Below are 23546 nucleotides of genomic sequence, written 5' to 3'. Positions count from 1 at the left end.
CTTTCCATCACACATTGTGTCCGACAGAGTTCACCTCCCGCTTCTGGAGGGCTCTCTGCAAACATCTGGGAGTGACTCTGGACTTTTCTTCAGCCTACCATCCTCAGTCGAATGGCCAAGTGGAACGAGTCAATCAGATCTTGACCTCCTTCTTACGTCACTACGTCAACGCCCATCACGACGACTGGTCCACGCTTCTTCCTTGGGCTGAATTCTCCCATAACCACCACGTCAGTGAGTCCTCCTCCAGATCTCCCTTCCATGTCGTTTACGGACTTCAGCCTTCCGTCCCATTACCTGTATCCTCTTCCTCGGATGTCCCTGCTGCTGATGCTGTAGCACGTGACTTTACAACAATTTGGGACTCTGTCAAGACGTCCCTTGGACGTGCTTCCCTGCGGATGAAGAGACACGCAGACAAGAGGCGTCTGGATCCCCCGTGTTTCTCTCCAGGAGATCTGATCTGGCTTGCTTCCAAGTATGTCCGATTGAAGCTACCATCATACAAGCTGGGTCCTCGCTACATCGGGCCGTTTAAAGTCCTCAGCAAAATAAATGAGGTCTCCTACAAGCTGCAGCTCCCGGCCACGATGAGGATACCCAACTCCTTCCACGTCTCCCTGCTCAAGCCGGTTGTCCTTGGTCCCTTCTCCGCTGCTGCCAGTTCGGCTCCTCCTCCTATTGCTGATGATGACATCTATGCGGTAAAGGATATCGTGGCCATGAAAACCGTACGGGGCCGGCAGTTCTTCTTGGTGGACTGGGCGGGGTATGGTCCTGAGGATAGGTCCTGGGAACCCCGGGAGAATGTGGGTACTCCTCTGATACGTGCCTTCCTGTCCCGGTTGCGGGGAGGGGGGTGTGGGGGGGGTACTGTCACGCTCCCCGGGTCCCCTGCCCTGCTCCCCGGCTCACCTGCCACGCTCCCCGGCTTCCCTGCTTCGCTCCCCGGCTCCTCTGTTAGGCGTCCCCCGCTCCACAGTCTCCAGCCCCCATCACCTGCGGTCCCCAGGCGGCCCGGTCCCCGCTCCCGGCGCCCGTCGGCAGCTCTGCTCCAGGCCGGCTCCCCTGCTTCCTATTCACCGCTTCCTGCCCTGGCTTCTGGCACCCGGGCCTCGCGCATGCGCATTAGGGCGCGCGCGCGGTCATTGACCCTCTCTTAAAGGGCCAGCATCCACTGACAGGATATTGAACACACAGGTACAGGGTATAAAGGGGTTTAATGTTCAAGTGGGCGGGGCCTGTTCTTCGTGTTTCCTAAGCTAGGAGTCAGGTCTCCTTGTGTCTGTGATATACTTACCTATCTCTCTTCTAGAGCCGCTCCTGCCTCGCCATCCGGTCCTGCCGATTCCCGAACCCCGAACGCTGACTATCTGCCATCCCGTCAGTCCGTACCATCTCTGATCCCTGTGGTGATCTGTCCTCTCGCTCCATCGGTTCCGGACTCTGCCTGACAACATCTCGGCCTCCGAACCTGAGCTCCGTCACCCGGACTACCATCAGTGACTCCGTGGTCCCAAGGACTTCTACATTCCACTCTTTTGAACGGACTGTCCTGCTACCTGTAGTGCTCCGGCTACCGGACCCCTTGCCTTCAGTAAGGTGTTCGGCCCAGTGGATCCACCTCCTGGGTCTGCCCGTCCACCTGGCCCTAACAGTATCTTTCTTGCTGCCCAAGGAGCAAAGAGAGAGCTTTCAGATCACCACATATTGACCATCCCTGATCCTCGTAATTGAGTTTCTTGGGAATAAAGTCGAAATTCTCATAGCTTTCCCTTAGAGCGCACCAATCAACAGGATTTTCGTATATAACCTAAAGCCAGTGCTATAGTGGCACTATTAGGCTGATTCTCTACATACCTTTAGTTGTCAGCTAGAATGTATAGGTTTTGAAACCCAAGAATGTAACGTTTATAAAATCGGCAGCTTCTTGAGTGACAGCAGCTGAGGATCAGATAATATCTGGGGGGTATTCAGAGTTATCCCCTATATAAAAATCACATCTTACTTTCAAACAATTTTACCCTTACAGACCTGTGTAATTATTATTCATATGCTACAATCACAGGAGATAACACATGGCATGTTAGCTCCAGCACAGGCCACGCACAGCCTTGATCTTTAGCACTGGAGGATCATTTTATCTCATTGGCTGATATTGATAATGGTAAATTAAAATATGAAAACACTGTAGCCCCTCCATTTAACAATCCGTACCCCTTTATCCAGATCAGATTTCCTGTGATGAGTTTCAGTTTCACCAAATATTATATATACTATATTCTCTTATATGAGAAGACCACCCACCTAGGAGACCACTTCAAACATAAAGGTTTCATCCTATATAGTGTGTGTTGTTTGTCTACCCAAAAACACGAGCAGAGCATGTCTAAATTTATGGGCAGAATTGGTGTACACAAATGGGGGTTTCCTGACTGTTCTGCACACAGGAGTTGGGCTTTGACAGCCTCTGACCACCTGCACAAACAAAGGGAACTTTTGGTGCTCCATATATACAGTCACATGGTAATGCAAATGTAAAACATCATTAACAAAAGGTTCAAATCAGGTCTGTGAACTACATTTTTTGTCCTGAGAAAAGTGAAAAAAAAAAGTTGTACTGAGATTATCACTAAACTTACACTTCCCAAGACCTGATGTGATTAAAGATGGACATTAAGGCCTTATTTACACAGCATTGGTTGGTATTATAAGTCAGAAGTGAACCTACACTAAGGACCTATAATGGAAAAAGGTAAACCTCTTCCAAGCTGTGGACATAATCCTGGTATTATGTGTTTTCTATGTTAGATTTTGAGCTCCGTTTATCATGTACTAGGAAAAAGCTCCTACCATACACCCTAATTATTTCAGACGTCCGTGTTTCCGGTACGTATGACATCCGTTTTTAACACGGCTGCCACACATACCCATGTTATTCTATACTGTTACTCACACGTCAGTGTTTTCACACGGACCGTTTGAACCCCCTCATGGCCCCGCATGCACACACGCAGACATGTCCGTTTTTTCTCCAGCAGCACGGGTGTCACACGGATTGCACACTGATGTGATCCATGTGACATCAGTGTAACATGTACGGGAGAAAACACGTGTTTTTTTTTTTAAACACAATGATTTTCTATATTTACCTGTATCCAGCGCTGTTTTCTTCGCCTCTGCTGCCTCCCGCTTCTTACCCCTGCTCATTATATTCATTGATTATTCACTCCACTGAGGACCTGGAAGCCGGAGCATCGCGGGGACTTCAGTGTCGGGGACCACATCGCCGCGGACAGGTGAATATCCAGGTGTGTGTGTGTTGAGGACCTGGAAACCGGAGCATCGCGAGGACAGCATCGCCAAGGACAGCGCCAAGGATAGCATCCAGAGGACAGCATCGCCATCGCCGGTGAGTATTCAGCAAGAAAGCAGTGTGTGTGCAGTGACGTCCAGGAGGTCACTGAAGTTCCCAATGAACTCTGATGAACCAGTGAAGTCACCGTCCTGACACCCACTGTAGCGCGAGTGTCGCGGGGGTGTCATCAGGATGTCAAACTCCAATGACCTCCTAGACGTCACTGCACACACACTGCTAGCTGAATACTCACCTGTCCCCACGATGCTGTCCTCGGCGGTGCTGTACCCAATGCTGTCCCCACAAAGCTCCGGCTTCCAGCTCCTCACTGCAGTGAATAATCAATGAATACAATGAGCGGCGGTCAGAAGCGGGAGGCAGCAGAGCCGAAGAAAGCAGCGCTGGATACAGGTGAATATAGAAAACATTTTTATATCAAAGGCCCGTGTTTTCTCCGGTACGAGTCACACGTATGCAAACACAGATGTCACACGTGTGACACACGTATGACCATAACCATGCGTGTGGCTTGTACCTCATTAAATACGGACGCCTGAAACCGGCCTAAATGTGTCCATAGGACGGTATTGCCACGTCTGGGCCAAAGGAGTGTATTGGTCTCCATCATTTAACGGTATATGTCAGTATTCTGCAATAAAAAAAAATATATAGAACTGTGTAAGAGTACGTGCCCATGATCAGGGTTTGCAGAGTTTGGGATCTAGAGTGTTTTAGTTGCCTCCAAAACACTGCATTGTGCAGTACAAGCGGAGTGGATGGATTTAGGCTATGTGCGCACGTGTGTGTATTACATGCAGTTACGCTGCGATATGCAGCGCAGTGTAACTGCATGCGTCCTGCGTCCCCTGCACAGTCTATGGAGATTGTGCAGGAGCCGTGCGCACGTGGCATGTTAGAACGCAGCGATTCGGCTGCTGCCCGAATCGCTGCGTTCTAAGAAGTGACATGTCACTTCTTCCGTGCGGTTTGCATGCTGTCTATAGGGAGAGGCATCATGCAGAGCGCACGTTCTCTGCCGGCACCATGCGCTTCAGAACGGAGCTTTTCAGCTCTGAGTACATAGACCATGTAGAAGGCGCTTGTACGCCGAAACGCGTAGTCCAAGCAGGCTACCACTCCTAATCTCTTTCCTTCACCGCCCAGAAGTGTGGCTCCAATTTTATGTAAGTTTTTCAAAATAAAGATTTGCAAATGCAAACATTTTTTTAATATATATCTGCATCCTCAAATTTGTCCGCTGGAGTTATAAAGTTTTTTCATTTGGATTTCCCGTGGCTGGCTCCTGCTCTGGTTTTCCGTGCGGACTTTCTTCTGGATTGATACTGGAATCCACACACAGGAGTGTACGGGTAAGCTGGCTTTGAAAACTATTTAGTTTTTTGGAGGTTTATTGTACTAACAGAAAATGTGCAATCCGCATTTAAACAAACTTTGACAGGTGCAAAAGTATGGGCACCTCAACATAAAAGTGACATTAATATTTTGTTCATCCTCCTTTTACAAAAATAACAGCCTCTAGTTGCTTCCTGTAGCTTTTAATGAGTTCCTGGATCCTGGATGAAGGTGTATTTGACCATTCCTGTATACAGAACAATTACAGTTCAGTTAAGTTTGATGGTCGCCGAGCATGGACAGCACGCTTCAAATCATCCCACAGATTTTCCATGATATTCAGGTCTGGGGACTGGGATGGCCATTCCAGAACATTGTAATTGTTCCTCTGCGTGAATGCCTGAGTAGATTTGGAGCGGTGTTTTGGATCATTGTCTTGCTGAAATATCCATCCCCTGCGTAACTTCAACTTCGTCACTGATTCTTGCACTTTATTGTCAAGAATCTGCTGATACTGAGTTGAATCCATGCGACCCTCAACTTTAACAAGATTCCCGGTGCCGGCATTGGCCACACAGCCCCAAAGCATGATGGAACCTCCACCAAATTTTACTGTGGGTAGCAAGTGCTTTTCTTGGAATGCCTTGGTTTTTTGCCTCCATGCATAACGCCTTTTTGTATGACAAAACAACTCAATCTTTGTTTCATCAGTCCACAGGACCTTCATCCAAAATGTAACTGGCTTGTCCAAATGTGCTTTTGCATACCTCAGGCGACGTTGTTTGTGGCGTGCTTGCAGAAACGGCTTCTTTCGCATCACTCTCCCATACAGCTTCTCCTTGTGCAACGTGCGCTGTATTGTTGACCGATGCACATCGACACCATCTGCAGCAAGATGATGCTGCAGGTCTTTGGAGGTGGTCTTTGGATTGTCCTTGACTGTTCTCACCATTCTTCTTCTCTGCCTTTCTGATATTTTTCTTGGCCTGCCACTTCTGGGCTTAACAAGAACTGTACCTGTGTTCTTCCATTTCCTTACTATGTTCCTCACAGTGGAAACTGACAGTTTCAATCTGAGACAACTCTTTATATCCTTCCCCTGAACAACTATGTTGAATAATCTTTGTTTTCAGATCATTTGAGAGTTGTTTTGAGGAGCCCATGATGCCACTCTTCATAGGAGATTCAAATAGGAGAACAACTTGCAAGTGGCCACCTTAAATACCTTTTTTCATGATTGGATACACCTGCCTATGAAGTTCAAAGCTCAATGAGGTTACAAAACCAATTTAGTGCTTCAGTAAGTCAGTAAAAAGTACTTAGGAGTGTGCAAATCAAGAAATTGATAAGGGTGCCAGTACTTTTGCACCTGTCACATTTTGTTTCAATGCAGATTGCATATTTTCTGTTAGTACAATAAACCTCATTTCAATCCAGAAATATTACTGAGTCCATCAGTTATTAGATATATGAAACTGAAATAGCTGTTGCAAAAACCCAAATTGTTATGAAGAAAAAAGGTTAACATTAATAGGGGTGTCCAAACTTTTTCATATGACTGTATGCTTGCAGAGACGCGAGTGTTCTCTGCAGGGAGTACAGAGAGAAAGTCTGCAGCAGCCCATACCCTGATCATGGGCACGGGCAGCTGCAGTCTCCTGCGGAGAACAATTACTGTCCCGCAGTGGAGGACATGCTGCATCCAGGACGCAGCATGTGAGGATCATGTGCACCCACCCTATTAGACTGATTTATTTTATCCCGCAGTATGCTGTAAGAAAAGTGCATCTATTTAAAGGGAATCTGTCAGCAGGTTTTTGCTATGTAGTCTGCAGACGGCAGCAAATAGGCACTGAAAAGTGGATTTTAGCGGTGTGTCACTTACTAGGCTATATGCTGTTATCACCAAGATATTATCACTGCCTGGACTACAGTTCCCGATACTGCTAGACTGATCACACCCTAATATGCTATTTAGTAGGTGACTAGATGTGAGGATATTGTTTTCCTCAGCGTAGTCATCCCACTAATCTGGTTATAACACCCCTGTGAGTGTAAAACGATTTTTTAGAGTGGCATCTTCACCAACTCTGGAAGTCTCTGCCTCCCTGACTATGCCCACTATACCTGGTGTACCCCGGCTTCATTGGTGCAGTGCACATGGAAGCATCCGTGATGTAGGTCTTAGGCTATGTTCACACTAGAAAAATTATTTTTCTTAAGAAATTTCTTAAGAAACTTCGTAGTGAAGGAATAGTGCACCTGCGTTAAAAAAACGCACCAATAACGCAGGTGCGTTTTTGGTGCGTTTTTTTTCAGGTTGGTCCGTGCGCTTTTTAATGCTTTTACAGCAATAAATAATCTAGATAATAGATAATCGATAGATAGATAGATAGATAGATAGATAGATAGATAAGCCAAGGTAAAGCGGACAGCTGTGTTCTGGTATTCTCAGACTAGGGAGGTCCACTGTTATTGGACACTACCCAGCCTAAAAATTGCAGGCCACAGCCACCCCAGAAGTGGCGCATCCATTGGATGTGCCAATCCTGGCGCTTTGCCCCAACTCGTCCCATTGCCCTGGTGCGGTGGCAAACAGAGTAATATATGGGGTTGATGCCAGATGTGTAATGTCACCTGGCATCAAGCCCTGGGGCTAGTGATGTCACGCGTCTACCAGATACCTGACATCACAAACCCAGTGAGTAAGAAAAAAAAATAGACAGCAAAAAAAGTTTTATTTGAAAAAACACTCCCCAAATCATTCCCTCTTTCACCAATTTATTGAAAAGAACAATCAAATCCGGGTCCGGCGTAATCCAATAAGGGGGTCCCACGAAGATCCATACCATAGTCACTGTCCCAGTCAATGAAGAACAGAATGTTCCCCATTGGCTGGGAGAGCAGTGCAGTGAGCTGAGCTAACATCATGAGGTCAGGCCAGGTCACTGCAGGGGATGATGAACGCTGCTGTCAGGAGGTTAGAAGAGATCATTACCTGCTGTGAAAATCTCCTGTTCTCCTGACGTCAGCGCTGTCACTGACTTCTATGCCCGCCGCGTTGTCAGTAGTATCGCGAGAGCCTGTGACGTCACCGCTAGTGACAGTCTCGGACCGTCCGCAAGACGGGCATAGAAGGCAGTGACAGCGTTGATGTCAGCAGTTCAGGAGATCGTCACAGCAGGTAATGACCTCATCTAACCTCCTGACAGCAGCGCTCGTCATCCCCGCGGCTGCCCGCACTGCAGTGTGATAAGCTGCTGATACTGCAGTGCGGGCAGACACTTACACTGCGGTGCAGGCAGCCGCGGGGCTGGAGCGGGACACAGACTGCACGGGCACCCGACGGAGGTCACACGGAAGTGCTTCCGTGCAGTTTCCGGGAATTTTGCGGGCCTATTGACTTGTATTGTGTCACGGTCCGTTATCATGGAACAGAATAGGACATGTTCCATAATAACGGAGCGGACATACGGCATCCGATATGTTTTTTGTAGGATCGGATGCACATGGAAGTGCTTCTATGTGCCATCCGATCCTACACAAAAGACATGGAAAAAATAGTCCTGATGATTACATTACAGTCAATGGAGTGAATAACGCAGCTAGCTGTAGAAAAGAAGTGACATGCTCATTCTTTTTCTTAAGAAAATCTACCAAAAGAATTTTCTTAAGAAAAAAATGCAGTGTGCGCACAGCTAATTTTTTTTTGTTTTGCTGGGGAATGTCTGCAGAAAGGTTACAAGAATTTCTCAAGAAATTTCTGCAGCAAAAACGCACCAAAAACGCGGGTAAAAAACGCAGTGTGTGAACATAGCCTTATACAGCCACTAGAGCCATCACTTGTTGGAAACCAAGACAAGAAAGCAAACTACATTTAGTATGTGCAACATATTCTCTCATTGTAGCATAAGGGTATGTACCGATGATCAGGGTTATGTGACGTTCTGTAAGCAGCATTCTTCCAGGCAGGAGACTCAAGCGTCATGACATTGACATACTGCGGATAGGAAACTCATACCGCAACTCAGTTTACGCAGCGTTAAAAAAAAACAGTGTGCATGAGATTTCTATAAATCCTTTCCACTGTGCTTTACTGTACAACGCAGCATTTTAGACTTTGCAAAAATACACAGCGTCCGAAACACTACTAATTCTGATCGTGAGAACGTACCCTGAGGCGACATTCACACGATCAGGATCAGTTGAGTTTTTGACGATGCAGAATTTCTGTACCATCTCCGCACCTTCATTTACCTGAGGTTTTTTTCTTCATTGCATTTTTCCTGCTGCGTTTTTTGTCTCTTTTTGGTGTCTCATCCTTTAACCTCATAACGACGGCCGTACGACTTAAAGCGGCGGCAAAACAGGGTACTTATTCTGTTCCGCCGCTTTAAAGCGGCGGCCCGAAAAAGCCCTGTAGCGCCCCCCAGCGACCGAAAATCTCGGGGGTTTCAGCTACCGGGGGTAGCTGAGACCCCCCAGATTATGAATCGGGGTGTTTTTTTTGGACCCCGATCATGTGATCGCCGGTATACACCGTATACCGACGAACACATGAAAAAAAAAGAAATGGCCGGTAAAACTGATTTCTTTTTCATCTGACATGATCAAACATGTCAGATGAGAAAGAAATCTAAACCCCTAGTGCCCCCAAAGCCCCCGGTACCGGAGAGTCCCTCCTCCCCCACCCCTACCCCCACCGGACATCCAAAATGGCGCCGAAGCGCACAGAAAACTGCAGCCGCCGCCGGCTCTGCAGTCATTTCCCTCCGATCTGAAATGATCAAACATTTCAGATCGGAGGGAAATGTCCTCCCCCTGACCCCTCCTCCGGTACACCGGAGATCTCTGGTCCCCGGAGCCCCCTCCGGTCTCCAGAGCCGCCTCCCCCCTCCCCCCTCCGGAGCGTGGAAGATGGCGGCGCGCTGCCGCATTCATTCTGCTCTTTCTGCCGCATGTGACACGTCACATGCGACAGAAAGGTGCCCCCAAGTCCCCAGGTCCCGCTAGGTCACCCCCCGTTACCCCCCCCAGCCTCAGCCCCAGCCCCCGGTCATACGTTACCTGTCTGGTGATCCGTCCCGCGATCACGCCGCCTCCTTCTTGAATGCTGGCGGCACATGCGCAGACAGCGGCTGTCAGCTGGATCCCTGGGACGCTGACGTCGCTGCTGCACAGGCTCTCCACTGTGGACCGGGGGAGAGTGAGTGCAGTAATCAGCAGTCTCTCCATGTGAGGAGTGTGGTCCTCACATGGAGAGACTGCTGTTCCAGAAAATGGGGGGTACGTTCTGTGAGCGTGCCCCTCATATTCTGGAATGAGGTTACTGCAGGTCACTCTGCCCTAAGTTGGACCGGGGCAGTGTGAGTGCAGTAATTCTCAGATTACTGCACCCACACTGCTCATGGAGAGCTTGCTCTTCCAGAAAATGGGGGATACGTTCCCTGAACGTGCCCTCCATATTCTAGAAGATCCAGAGTCGGCGTGGGACGTCCAAATGGATTACAGCGACCGGAATTTCTTTATTTTCAATAAATTGGGGAAAGAGGAATGTTTCGGGGAGTGTTTTTTCAAATAAATTTTTTTTTTGTCTTTATTTTTTTCTATTACTTACTGGGTTAGTGATGTCGGGTATCTGTTCAGATGCCGTGACATCACTAACCCCAGGGCTTGATGCCAGGTGACATTACAGCTGGTATCAACCCCATATATTACCCCGTCTGCCACCGCACCAGGGCGCGGGATGAGCTGGGGCGAAGCGCCAGGATTGGCGCATCTAATGGATGCGCCACTTCTGGGGCGGCTGCGGCCTGCTATTTTTAGGCTGGGAAGAGTCCAATAACCATGGCTCTTCCCACCCTGAGATTACCAGACCCCAGCTGTCCGCTTCACCTTGGCTGGTGATCTAATTTGGGGGGGACCCCACGTTTTTTTTGTTTTTTTTAAAAACGCCTGGGGAGCCCTCCAAATTGATCACCAGACAAGGTGAAGCTGTCAGCTGTGGTTTGCAGGCTACAGCTGTCTGCTTTACCCTAGCTGGCTATCAAAAATAGGGGGGACCCCACGTCGTTTATTTTAATTATTAATTTTTTGGGGGGCTAAATACAAGGCTAGGCACCCTTTAGTGCCACATGAAAGGCACTAAAGGGCGCCAGCTTAGAATATGCAGGGGGTGGGACGTTATATATGTTTGACATGTATCCATTCATCCATTGTAGCATTTTAGGCTGTGTGCCCATAATCGGGATTTGCAGCGTTTTGGGCGCAGAGTGTGTCCATAGTGTGTCCCTGTGTCCATAGCGCTGCATTGTGCAGTAGAAGCACAGTGGAAGGATTTTTAGAAATCCCATGCCCAATGTGCTTGCCCACTGTGCTTCTTTTCTCCGCAGCATAAACCGACCTGTGGCGCAGCTTCCCGAGCCTCAGCATGTCAATTTATGCTGCGGAGATGAGTGTTCTCTGCAGGTAGCATAGAGCTCCACAGCGGCCTGAACCCAAATCGTGGGCATGGGCAGCTGCGTTCTCCCGTGGACAACACTCACATCTCTGCAGGAGGCTGACACTGTGTACTAGACGCTGTGTCGCTGGATCATGGCCACATAGCCTAAAAGTGAGACATTTGTTGCTACAGCAACATTTTTGTGAAGTACCTGTGGATTCAAAATGCTTACTATACTCCTGAATAAAATCCAGTTTCCAAAATGGGGTCACTTGTGGGGGGTTTCTAATGTATAGGTACCCAAGGGGCCCTGCAAATGTGACATGGTGCCCGCAATTTATTTCAACTTTTCCAGAATTCAAATGGTGCTCCTTCCATTCCAAGCCCTCCCATTTATCCAAACAGAGGTTTTTGGCCACATGTGGGGTATCCCTGTGCTCATAAGACAATGGATAACAACCTGTGGGGTCCACGTTTTGTTGTTGCCTCTTGAAAAAGTGAGAAATTTGATGCTGAAGCAACATTTTTGTGAAAAAAATGAAAATTTTCAATATGGCAACCTAAGCTTATCAAATTCTGTGAAGTATTCGTGGATTCAAACTGCTCACTATACACCTAGATAAAAGCCTTGAGGTGTCTTGTTTCCAGAATGGAGTCACTTGTGGGGGACCGCCACTGTTTAGGCACCTCAGGGGCTCTCCAAATGCAACCTGGCGCCCGCTATTGATTCCAGCCAATTTTGCAGTCAAATGGCAATCCTTCCCTTCCGAGCCCTGCCATGCGCCCAAACAGTTGATTTCCACCACATATAAGGTATCGCCAAACTCAGGAGAAATTGCACAATAAATGTTATGCTGAATTTTTTCCTTTTACTCTTGTAAAAAAAAAAGCTACCTGGTTGAAATAACAATTTTGTGGTAAAATTTTATTTTTTTTTTTCATGGCTCAACGTTATAAAATTCTGTGAAGCACCTGGGGGTTCAGAGTACTCACCAAACATCTAGATAAATTCCTTGAGGGGCCTAGTTTCCAAAATGGGGTCACTTGTGCGGGGTTTCTGCTGTTTAGGTACCTTAGGGGTCCTCCAAATGTGACATGGTGCCCGCAATCTTTTTCAGCCAAATTTCCTTTCCAAAATTCAAATATTGCTCCTTTCGTTCCAAGCCCTCCCATTTCTCCAAACAAAGGTTTCAGACCACATGTGAGGTATCACCGCGCTCATAAAAAAGTGGTTAACAAACTTTGAGGTCAAATTTTTGGAATTACCTCTTGAAAAAGTGAGAAAATTGATGCTAAAGCAACATTTTTGAGAAAATTATTAAAATTTTCAATATGACAACGTAACGTTAACAAAATCTGTGAAGTACCTGTGGATCTAAAATGCTCACTATACCCCTAGATAGAAGCCTTGAGGGGTCTAGTTTCTAAAATGGTGTCACTTGTGAGGGGTTTCTTCTGTTTAGGTACCTTAGCGGACCTGTAAATGCAACATGGTGCCCGCAATCTATTTCAGCCAAATTTGCTTTCCAAAATTCAAATATTGCTCCTTCTGTTCCGAGCCCTCCCATTTGTCCAAACAGAGGTTTCTGACCACATGTGAGGTATCGGCGCACTCGTAAGAAAGTGGGGAACAAGTTTTGGGGTCCATTTTGTTGTGCTATTTCTTCTAAAAGTGAATAAATTTGGGTTAGAGCAACATTTTTAGGTAAAATTTAATTTTTGCTTTTTTTCATTCCACATTGCTTTTGTTCATGTGAAGCACCTGAAGGGTTAATAAACTTCTTGAATGTGGTTTTGAGTACTTTGGGGGGTGCAGTTTTTAGAATGGTGTCACTTTTGGGTATTTTCTGTCATCTAGGCCTATTGAAGTCACTTCAAATGTGATGTGGTCCCTAAAAAAAATGGTTTTGTAAATTTTGATGTAAAAATGAGAAATCGCTGATAAACTTTGAACCCCTCTAACTTCCTAACAAAAAAAAATTTTGTTTCCAAAATTGTGCTGATGTAAAGTAGACAAGTGGGAAATGTTATTTATTAACTATTTTGTGTCACAGAAATCTCTGGTTTAACGATATAAAAATTCAAAAGTTGAAAATTGCTAAATTTTCAAAATTTTTGCCAATATTCAATTTTTTTCATAAATAAACGCAAAAAATATTGTCCTAAATTTGGTACTAACATGAAGTCCAATATGTGACGAAAAAACAATCTCAGAATCACCGGGATCCGTTGAAGCGTTCCAGAGTTATAACCTCATGAAGTGACACTGGTCAGAATTGCAAAATTTGGTCTGGTCATTAAGGTGAAAATTAGCTCCGTCACTAAAGGGTTAAATAAAGCTGTTTTGTTTTTGAAACTTTCTGGTATTGATATCATTATATGCGGACTACATGCGTTTTTGGTGCATTCCGCTACATAAACTCACCTAAAACTAGTGTGTCTTTTACCTGTGGATTTTCCGCATCTAATGCAAGTCTATATGGAAAATCCACACAGAAAACCGAGCGTTCCCGTAAGAGAAATTGGCAAGCTGCGCCTCAGAAAAACGCAACGCAGGTCAAATTACGTAGAGTACAAAAGAAGCCCAGTGGGCATATTTCCATTAATCCCATCCACTTTGTACTGTAAGATGCTGCGTTTTGCACACAGCAAAAAATATGAAGCATCAAAAACACGATTAACGCTGATTGTCGAAAATGTATTCATGACATAACGCCATTGTTTCTGCAAAATACTAAAAAAAAAACTAACGTGTCCGGTGAGTGGGAACAAATCTCTCACTCCTAATGCACCGCTCAATGATGCAATATTTAAGCATCTCACAAAATGATAGAATTAATAACAATGTTGGTAAATCTCCCCTATAAGGCTGTGTGGTGAAATCCCTAATATTTAGCTACAAATACAGCATATGAATCCTCCCCACAGCTGCTCAGTCACCACTAGTTTGCTCTTACAGGCTTCCCACAGATTTCTGGTCACAATGCAGTAATTAGAATACATTTTTCACCATGAAGTTAGATAACAAGAAAAAGCATGAAAAATACAACGAATCTGCATAAGTCATGAACGGCACCGGGATTCTGCCTTACCGGGCACTTACTTTCACTTTGGTCGATCAACCTTCAGCACCAATCGAACGAGAAAAGGGAACTATGGGAAATGTAGTCTCTCTGGGCGCGCAGTGAGTAAGTAGTGAACAAGAGGCTCTTGATTAAAAACTACATTTCCCACAAACGCTTTCGACATCCTCGGTTCATAGCGTCAGCAACTTTAGTGAAAAGGCATCATGGGAAATATAGTTCCTGTGTATGAAGTACTAGCTCAGTGTTCCAGTCAGTGGGGGCAGCTGGTGTCCTGCCCTGCACTGCTATTTAGTGTTACACCTCAGTCCTCTCTGACTGGAAAAGGCAGGCTTTACATTACATTACTTATTAGGGAATATAATGTACAGATATTCCAGAAATTATTTCCTTAGGCTGCTTTCACACATCCGTTTTTTGCCGTGCGGCACAATACGGCGCTCTGCAGAAAAAAACGCAACCGGTTTTTTTTTTGCCGCCGGTTGCATTTTTTCCCGCATAGACTTGCATTAGCACCGTATTGTGCCGCATGGCCTTGCGTTGAATTCGTTTTTTGCCGGATGCGGCATATTTAGCCCATGCGGTGGCCGGATGGAACGTTGCCTGGCACGTTTTTTATGCGGCGAAAAAAACGCATCGCGCCGGATCTGGCGCGATGCAGCGCGATTCATAATGCAAGCCTATGGACGCCGGATGCGGCATCCTGCGGCAAAAACCGCATCCAGCCGCCGGATGTGTTTTTTTGTACTGCGCATGCTCAGTATCAAGCCGCATCCGGCAAAAAACGGACAGGCCGCATGGAAAAACTTATGCAACGGGTCCGTTGCATAGGTTTTTGAGCCGGATTGTGCCGCTCAGCACAAACCAGATGTGTGAAAGCAGCCTTACCAGTCAGTTACGATACACAGGCTGTTTCAGGGTGGTTTAGCATGAGGTGGGCTTTTCTTTAAACACTTGTTTTTTATGTTTTCTTCGTGCCTTTTTTTTTTTTCAACAAAAACATAATTTCCAGATATCAGCGGAAAGTAAAACATTGCACAAACAATGCACTTCTCTTTGTGGGGTTTCAGCTGTGTTTTCTGAAATTTTCAGTGTCTTTAAAATGCAGTATGCTCTAGGTATAGCAATTTTTCAATATTTTTCTCATAGGATTCACTATTTGACATGAAAAACAGCAAAAAGCATGTAACAAGATAGAAAAATGCCACCAAAATACTTAAAGGGAACCAGTCATGTCCCATATACCCTCTAAGCTCGCATCAGGAACATGTGTAGGCCACAAATCCCTGTCTGACCATCCCTGTCTGATAATATTGGGTATAAGGTACGTTTTTCCTGTGCTAATTAAGGCTCTGACTAGTCGCAATGGTGTTGTTTCGCCCCGACTAGTCTGCCCTTTTTCGGCTCCTGTGGGCGTGATACCATGATTTCCATGACCTGACGTAAACACCAACTCATGGAAATCTCAGGCATGTGCTCATTACCACAGTGTCGCTTGGCCTCTGTAGCTGGGTGTACACTTGTTGGCTTCACAAACACACTGCACATAATCCGAAGTCTCCTGCACTTCCAACCATGCATCTGAAACCAGGAAGCAAACACCCGGCTACAGAGGCCAAGCAATACTGCGGAAATCAGATGCCGGCATGTGCATGATTTTTAAGAGCGGGCACTGGCAGTGACGTCGGCTCATGGACATCATATTATTACGCCCACGCCCAGAGGGCAGACTAGTCGGGGCGAAATAACACCCTTGTGACTAGTCACAGCCCTAATTAGTATAAGGAAAACGTAACTTAGAAATCCTTTTTTTAAACATTGCTTTTACACAATATTATTAGACAGGGATCTTCCTACTAGCTAGAGGGCATATTGAACCAGGTTCCCTTTAAAAATCTTCTCAGGTTCCCTTTAAAAACCTTGCCCGGTATACAACCCCCACCCACACCCACAAAAAAAAAACAAAAAACACAGAAATGATAAGTGTTTGGAGGAAGAATTAGAGAAGCCTGTGTTTGTTACGGCTATGTTCACACAACAATTTTTTTTTCAGTTTTGGGGTTTTTTTTAGCGGGTCTGCACAGAAAATACTTGAAAGACTCTTCTTATTTGTTTTTATTGTAAAACCACTTTGTTGTTCAGTCTCTTGAGCATCTTTTAACCAATTTCCAAAACGCCAAGCAGATAAAAGAATTGAGAAGACAATTCTTCAGGCCTGTTCTACTATAAAACGTCTCCCATATTTCACAACAGTTGTCAATAGAAAGGCAAATAATATCCCTGGAAGATACCTGGACATATTTTTGAGCTTTTTATTAGCATTTTCACCACACAAAAAAAAATGTTTAGTGTGTGAACATGCTGTAATGCTACCATACTTTCCACTGGGCACCCTGGAAATTATCAGTAAAAGTGCTTTGGATTTAATTGTCTATACAGTCATGGCCGAAAGTGTTTGTGCGGTTGAAATTGTTCCAGATAATGAACTATTTGTCCCAGACAATTACTGCAATTACACATGTTTTGTCATACAAAAGTTTATTTCCTTTGTGTGTATTGAAACAACACAAAAACCCCCCCAAAAAAACAAGTTGGACGTAATTAAAAAAAAATGGTCTGGACAAAATTGTTGGCATCTTTCCAAAATTGTGGGTAAACAACTTTGTTTCAAGCACGAGATGCTCGTTCACACTAACCTGTGGCAAGTAACTGGTGTGGGCAATATGAATATCACACCTGAAACAAGGTAGTAAAAAGGGGAAAAGTTTACTCAATCTTTGCATTGTGTGTCTGTGTATAAGCATACTAAGCATGCAAGGCAGAAAAAGGAAGAGAGAACTGTCTGGGGACTTGAGAACCAAAATTGTTGAAATATATCAATAATCTCAAGGCTACATGTCCATCTTCAGAGATCTTGTTGTTCCTTTGTTCACAATGTGTAGGGTGTTGCAGGACAATAGTCGTGGGAGGGATTACTCCAGACACCCCGCCACACTACATGAAAGGACTGGTCCTATCTGGGTGTGTGAACTTCTGTAGTCTGGCCATTAGCCCATGCAGGCCGGATGTTGCCGTTGACGTCGGCTGGCCAGGACCAAATTATTACTCCTTTCCGCAAGGAGACCACCAGTCTGTTTCAAACAACGGTACTTTAATCAATAATTCATTTTTACCAACAACTTCATACATCAGACATCCACATGTCTTCCAGCACATTTCAATTGTACAAGGAAAATCAAGACTCATTCACAGTTCCCACTGGGCTGTTTCCGATCTTACTGGTCCTGTGAGTTCCAGCACAATGCAGCCTAAAACTACAGTCCAACTTGTGACTGTCACTTTCCCTTCTAGTGCCATGTAGAGGAGAGGGTCAGAGGTCCTGCCACCACTGACGGAGTAGAGCCTTATGCTCTCAGATGCTTCCGTATCTACAGCTCTTCTCCACGTAGAGGTAACGGGTAAGGAGTAGCCACTAGTGCCAGAGCAGGGTCATATGCTCTTGGTCGCTTTGGGAGAATTTGCCAGGGTAAGACGACTTCATCCACATGCCAGTTAGTATAATCCCGTTAGGGACCTGGCCACTAGAGACCTATCCTCCAGCTACTACTCTCTGGGGCCGCTCCATTAGATGGTCTGTCTCTTGCCTCAGCGTTGCTCTCACGCTGTGTATCGCTCAACAGTAAAGGATCACGCAATTTTCACTCCAGTCTCCTTCCTCCTTTTGCCACAAGTCACACACTGAGTCTTCACTAACTTTTCTAGAACAAACAGTCTCCTTCCCTAGCAACTAACCCCTCCCATTGTGGGCTAGTCCAAACACTTAACTACTTGTGACCCTGCTCACTGTCTGTTGCTGAGAAGAACTCAACTCCCTAACAGGACTGTGCACACCATAAATGAAACATTGTAACATATCTCCTTATCACATATGGTCCTACTGTACATTACACTTTAACACATTACAATACACCAGTCATTGCATTAAAAAGGCAAATATCACATCACATTACATTACTACATATCACAGCTTGCATGGCACATTACTTATAAAAGACAATTCACATTACACTACATGATAATGCAATAACAGGATTGGTGGAAAAAATTCCAAGAGCAGTGAAATTGCAAAAAAAGTTCAATTCCACAATTGTTGTTTTTTGGGGGTTTTTTATTTACCATGTTCACTATATAGTAAACTGACCTGGCAATACGATTCCCCAGACCAGTAACAGTTTGTAAATACCAAACATGTATAGTTTTACTTTTATCTAAATGGTGCAAAAAAATCAGAAATTTGTAAAAAAAAAACAAAACAAAAAGAGATTTGCACTCTTGTCACCATATTCCGACACCCATAGCATTCTAATTTTTAAGGATCTGGGGCTAAGTGATGGCTTATTTTTTGTGTCTCTTGAGCTGACGTTTTTAATTATATAATTTTTGAGTAGATGTGATGTTTCGATCACCTGTTTTTGCATTTTATTGCATTGTTGCAGCGAACAAAAAAAAATTCTGGCATTTTGATCTTTTCCTCGCTACGCCCTTTATCCAATCAGATTAATTGATTTTATATTTTGATAGATCGGGCATTTCTGAAAGTGGCAATACCGAATATGTGTATTTTTCTTTTTTTTATTGTTCCATTTTCAATGGGGCAAAAGGGGGGTGGATTTGAACTTTTAGGTATCTATTTTTGTAACATATTTAAAAACAAAATGTATATTTTTTTTTTTATTTTATGAAGCCTGCACTATCTGATCACGCCGGAGGAGGATGCTGGTGGAGGAATTTACACGAGGACCTGACCCACAAAGGCCGTCCCACTGCACACGTCAATCAAGGAATACACCAACGTCTGGACCTTTATCAATGTTTTAATTCTGCAATCAAAGTTGCAATCTGAAAAGTGAAGGTATGACTTTATTCACCATGCTAGCGCCAGTATGGCACTGCTTTTACTTTATATGGGAAATCCTGGTGGATGGTTCTCTTTCATAAAACTTCACTTCAATATGAATTTATTGTCTTCGATGCATTTATGAAATTGATTGAAGTATGTAAAAGAAATGAATCAAGTTTTCTGAATTTTTCTATGAATATGCATAAAATTTAAAAATAGATTTAGCAAAGAATTTATGTTTTTTTCTATACTGAATTTGTATACAGTCATATGAAAAAGTTTGGGCACCCCTATTAATGTTAACCTTTTTTCTTTATAACAATTTGGGTTTTTTCAACAGCTATTTCAGTTTCATATAGCTAATAACTGATGGACTGAGTAATATTTCTGGATTGAAATGAGGTTTATTGTACTAACAGAAAATGTGCAATCCGCATTTAAACAAAATTTGACCGGTGCAAAAGTATGGGCACCTCAACATAAAAGTGACATTAATATTTTGTAGATCCTCCTTTTGCAAAAATAACAGCCTCTAGTCGCTTCCTGTAGCTTTTAATGAGTTCCTGGATCCTGGATGAAGGTATATTTGACCATTCCTGTTAACAAAACAATTCCAGTTCAGTAAAGTTTGATGGTCGCCGAGCATGGACAGCACGCTTCAAATCATCCCACAGATTTTCAATGATATTCAGGCCTGGGGACTGGGATGGCCATTCCAGAACATTGTAATTGTTCCTCTGCATGAATGCCTGAGTAGATTTGAATTGTCTCTCCAGTAAAGGAGACAAACTCTAGCACAGCGCCACCTATTGTAAGTAGCGATCCTAAAAGTCACAAGTGGATTTTCAACAATCCTTTGCAATATGACTCAGGATATATAAGCCAGACTGGCTTGCAAAGTCTCCTTAAGGAGAATAGTGTTCCCCCGTGGTCCCCACATAGCTTTCTCATGAGCCAGATCAGACACCCCCATACTTTGCACTGACGAGGGGCAAGCACCCCGAAACACCGTGTCTGCAAATTGGGATTCTGATCTGGCTTATATATCCTGAGTCATATTGCACTCTCCCATACAGCTTCTCCTTGTGCAACGTGCGCTGTATTGTTGACCGATGCACATTGACAGCATCTGCAGCAAGATGAAGCTGCAGGTCTTTGGAGGTGGTCTGTGGATTGTCCTTGACTGTTCTCACCATTCTTCTTCTCTGCCTTTCTGATATTTTTCTTGGCCTGCCACTTCTGGGCTTAACAAGAATTGTACCTGTGTTCTTCCATTTCCTTACTATGTTCCTCACAGTGGAAACTGACAGTTTAAATCTCTGAGACAACTTTTGTATCCTTCCCCTGAACAACTATGTTGAATAATCTTTGTTTTCAGATAATTTGAGAGTTGTTTTGAGGAGCCCATGATGCCACTCTTCATAGGAGATTCAAATAGGAGAACAACTTGCAAGTGGCCACCTTAAATACCTTTTCTCATGATTGGATACACCTGCCTATGAAGTTCAAAGCTCAATGAGGTTACAAAACCAATTTAGTGGTTTAGTAAGTCAGTAAAAAGTAGTTAGGAGTTTTCAAATCAACAAATTGATAAGGGTGCCCATACTTTTGCACCGGTCAAATTTTGTTTAAATGCGGATTGCACATTTTCTGTTAGTACAATAAACCTCATTTCAATCCAGAAATATTACTCAGTCCATCAGTTATTAGATACTAGAAGGTGGCCCGATTCTACGCATCGGGTATTCTAGAATTTACGTATTGTGTAGTTCATGTATGATTTTTGTTATATATATATAGATGTTGTTGTGTGTAGTTACCAAGTGTTTGTGTAGGGCGCTGTACATGTTCTGGGTGTTGTCTGGGTGTGGCGGGGGGTGAGAGCGGTGTTGTTTGTGTGTTGCGTTGTGTGTGTTGCGTTGTTTGTGGAGCGCTGTGTGTCTGTAGCATTGTGTGTGTGTTGCGTGGTTTGTGTGTGTTTTGGGGGGAGGTATGTTTTGTGCAGTGTGTGTGTTGCGCGGTATGTGCGTATATTTATGTATGCCGCGGTGTTTGTGTGTTGGGTGTTGTGTGTGTGCAGCGTTGTCTGTGTGTGTGGGTGTCTGTGTAGGGCGGTGTTTGTGTTTCCCAGTGTGTGTGTTGTGCAGTGCGCGTGTGTGTGTGTGTTGGGGGGAGGTGTGCACCTCCCATCGTGCTCCATCCCCCATGCTGCGCACCCCCCATCGTGCTCCATCCCCCATGCTGCGCACCCCCCATCGTGCTCAATCCCCCAAGCTGCGCACCCCCCATCGTGCTCCATCCCCTAAGCTGCGCACCCCCCATCGTGCTCCATCCCCCATGCTGCGCACCCCCCATCGTGCTCCATCTCCCATGCTGCGCACTCCCCATCGTGCTCCATCCGCCATGCTGCGCACTCCCAAACGTGCTCCATCTCCCATGCTGCGCACTCCCCATCGTGCTCCATCCGCCATGCTGCGCACTCCCAAACGTGCTCCATACGCCATGCTGCGCACTCCCAAACGTGCTCCATCCGCCATGCTGCGCACTCCCAAACGTGCTCCATCCGCCATGCTGCGCACTCCCAAACATGCTCCATCCGCCATGCTGCGCACTCCCAAACGTGCTCCATCCGCCATGCTGCGCACTCCCAAACGTGCTCCATCCGCCATGCTGCGCACTCCCAAACGTGCTCCATCTGCCATGCTGCGCACTCCCAAACGTGGTCCATCCGCCATGCTGCGCACTCCCAAACGTGCTCCATCCGCCATGCTGCGCACTCCCAAACGTGCTCCATCTGCCATGCTGCGCACTCCCAAACGTGGTCCATCCGCCATGCTGCGCACTCCCAAACGTGGTCCATCTGCCATGCTGCGCACTCCCAAACGTGGTCCATCCGCCATGCTGCGCACTCCCAAACGTGCTCCATCCGCCATGCTGCGTACTCCCAAACATGCTCCATCCCCCATGCTGGCCGCAGCATCAGCCTCTGTGCCCGCAGCATCAGCCTCTGTGCCCGCAGCATCAGCCTCTCTGCCCGCAGCATCAGCCTCTATGCCCGCAGCATCAGCCTCTATGCCCGCAGCATCAGCCTCTCTGCCCGTAGCATCAGCCTCTCTGCCCGCAGCATCAGCCTCTGTGCCCGCAGCATCAGCCTCTCTGCCCGCAGCATCAGCCTCTATGCCCGCAGCATCAGCCTCTATGCCCGCAGCATCAGCCTCTCTGCCCGTAGCATCAGCCTCTCTGCCCGCAGCATCAGCCTCTGTGCCCGCAGCATCAGCCTCTGTGCCCGCAGCATCAGCCTCTCTGCCCGCAGCATCAGCCTCTGTGCCCGCAGCATCAGCCTCTGTGCCAGCAGCATCAGCCTCTGTGCCCGCAGCATCAGCCTCTGTGCCCGCAGCATCAGCCTCTCTGCCCGCAGCATCAGCTTCTGTGCCCGCAGCATCAGCCTCTCTGCCCGCAGCATCATCCTCTATGCCCGCAGCATCAGCCTTTTCTGTCCCCAGCATCAGCCTCTCTCCTCCCAGCCTACCCCAGCCTCAGCCTCCCCCAACACCAGCCTCTCTTCTCTCAGCCTCCACCCTCCCAGCCTTCCCCAGGATCAGCCTCTCTCCTCCCAGCCTCCTCCAGCACGCCGTGCTCCTCTGCCGACACTCACAGATCCGATCGTATACACTCACACACACACACACCCACCCGATCGCATACACTCACACCCACCCGATCGCATACACTCACACCCACCCGATCGCATACACTCACGCACACACACATTGACGATATTACACATACGCGCTCATACTCACAACATCCGGAGATACCACATGCCTCTGGCCATGTGATCCTCCGGCAGGTCCTGAAAGCTCACAGCACAGCATCGCGGCCGAGAAGCAAGCGATATCCCAGGATGTTGTGAGTGTGTGGATGTGATGTGTGTGTGAGGTGTGTGTGAGAGTGAGTGTGATGTGTGTGTGTGTACTCACCTGGGGCTCCGTGTCAGTTGGGGGAATGCGTGCGGGGGGCGGGGCCAGAGCGAGCGTGCATTGCGTGAGGGGGCGGGGCCTGCAGAGAGCCGGGGCGAGAGGCCAATCCGTGTGGGGGGACGGGGCCATGGCGAACCCAGCGGCCAATCAGCTTTGTGTCACCGTAAGGACACAATTTTGGAGCATGACAGACAGACAGAATAAGGCAATTATATATATATAGATATGAAACTGAAATAGCTGTTGCAAAAACCCAAATTGTTATAAAGAAAAAAGGTTAACATTAATAGGGGTGCCCAAACTTTTTCATATGACTGTACATGCAGCCTATGAAAAAGCTGCTTGAACGATTGATACGGTGAAACATTAAGGCCAATTAGTTTGTTTTGTATTATGATTAGAGATGGGCGAACCTGCAGATGTTCAGGTT

At 46.1% G+C, this 23546-nt stretch overlaps 1 protein-coding gene across 1 annotated transcript in view; it reads right to left on the bottom strand.

The window, feature by feature from the left end:
- NUDT13 (nudix hydrolase 13) overlaps nt 1-14283 on the bottom strand; it is a 108407-nt gene extending 94124 nt beyond the window's left edge. The window contains exon 1 of the mRNA XM_075348942.1: nt 14257-14283. The gene's annotated coding sequence lies outside the window, so the exon portion shown is untranslated. The remainder of the gene's footprint in view (nt 1-14256) is intronic.
- Nucleotides 14284-23546: the final 9263 nt, after the last annotated feature.

This window comes from Anomaloglossus baeobatrachus, chromosome 5 (assembly GCF_048569485.1).
Source record: "Anomaloglossus baeobatrachus isolate aAnoBae1 chromosome 5, aAnoBae1.hap1, whole genome shotgun sequence".
Taxonomy (NCBI): domain Eukaryota; kingdom Metazoa; phylum Chordata; class Amphibia; order Anura; family Aromobatidae; genus Anomaloglossus; species Anomaloglossus baeobatrachus.
Note: the sequence above shows the minus strand (reverse complement) of the source record. Positions and strands in the feature narration are given on the sequence as shown.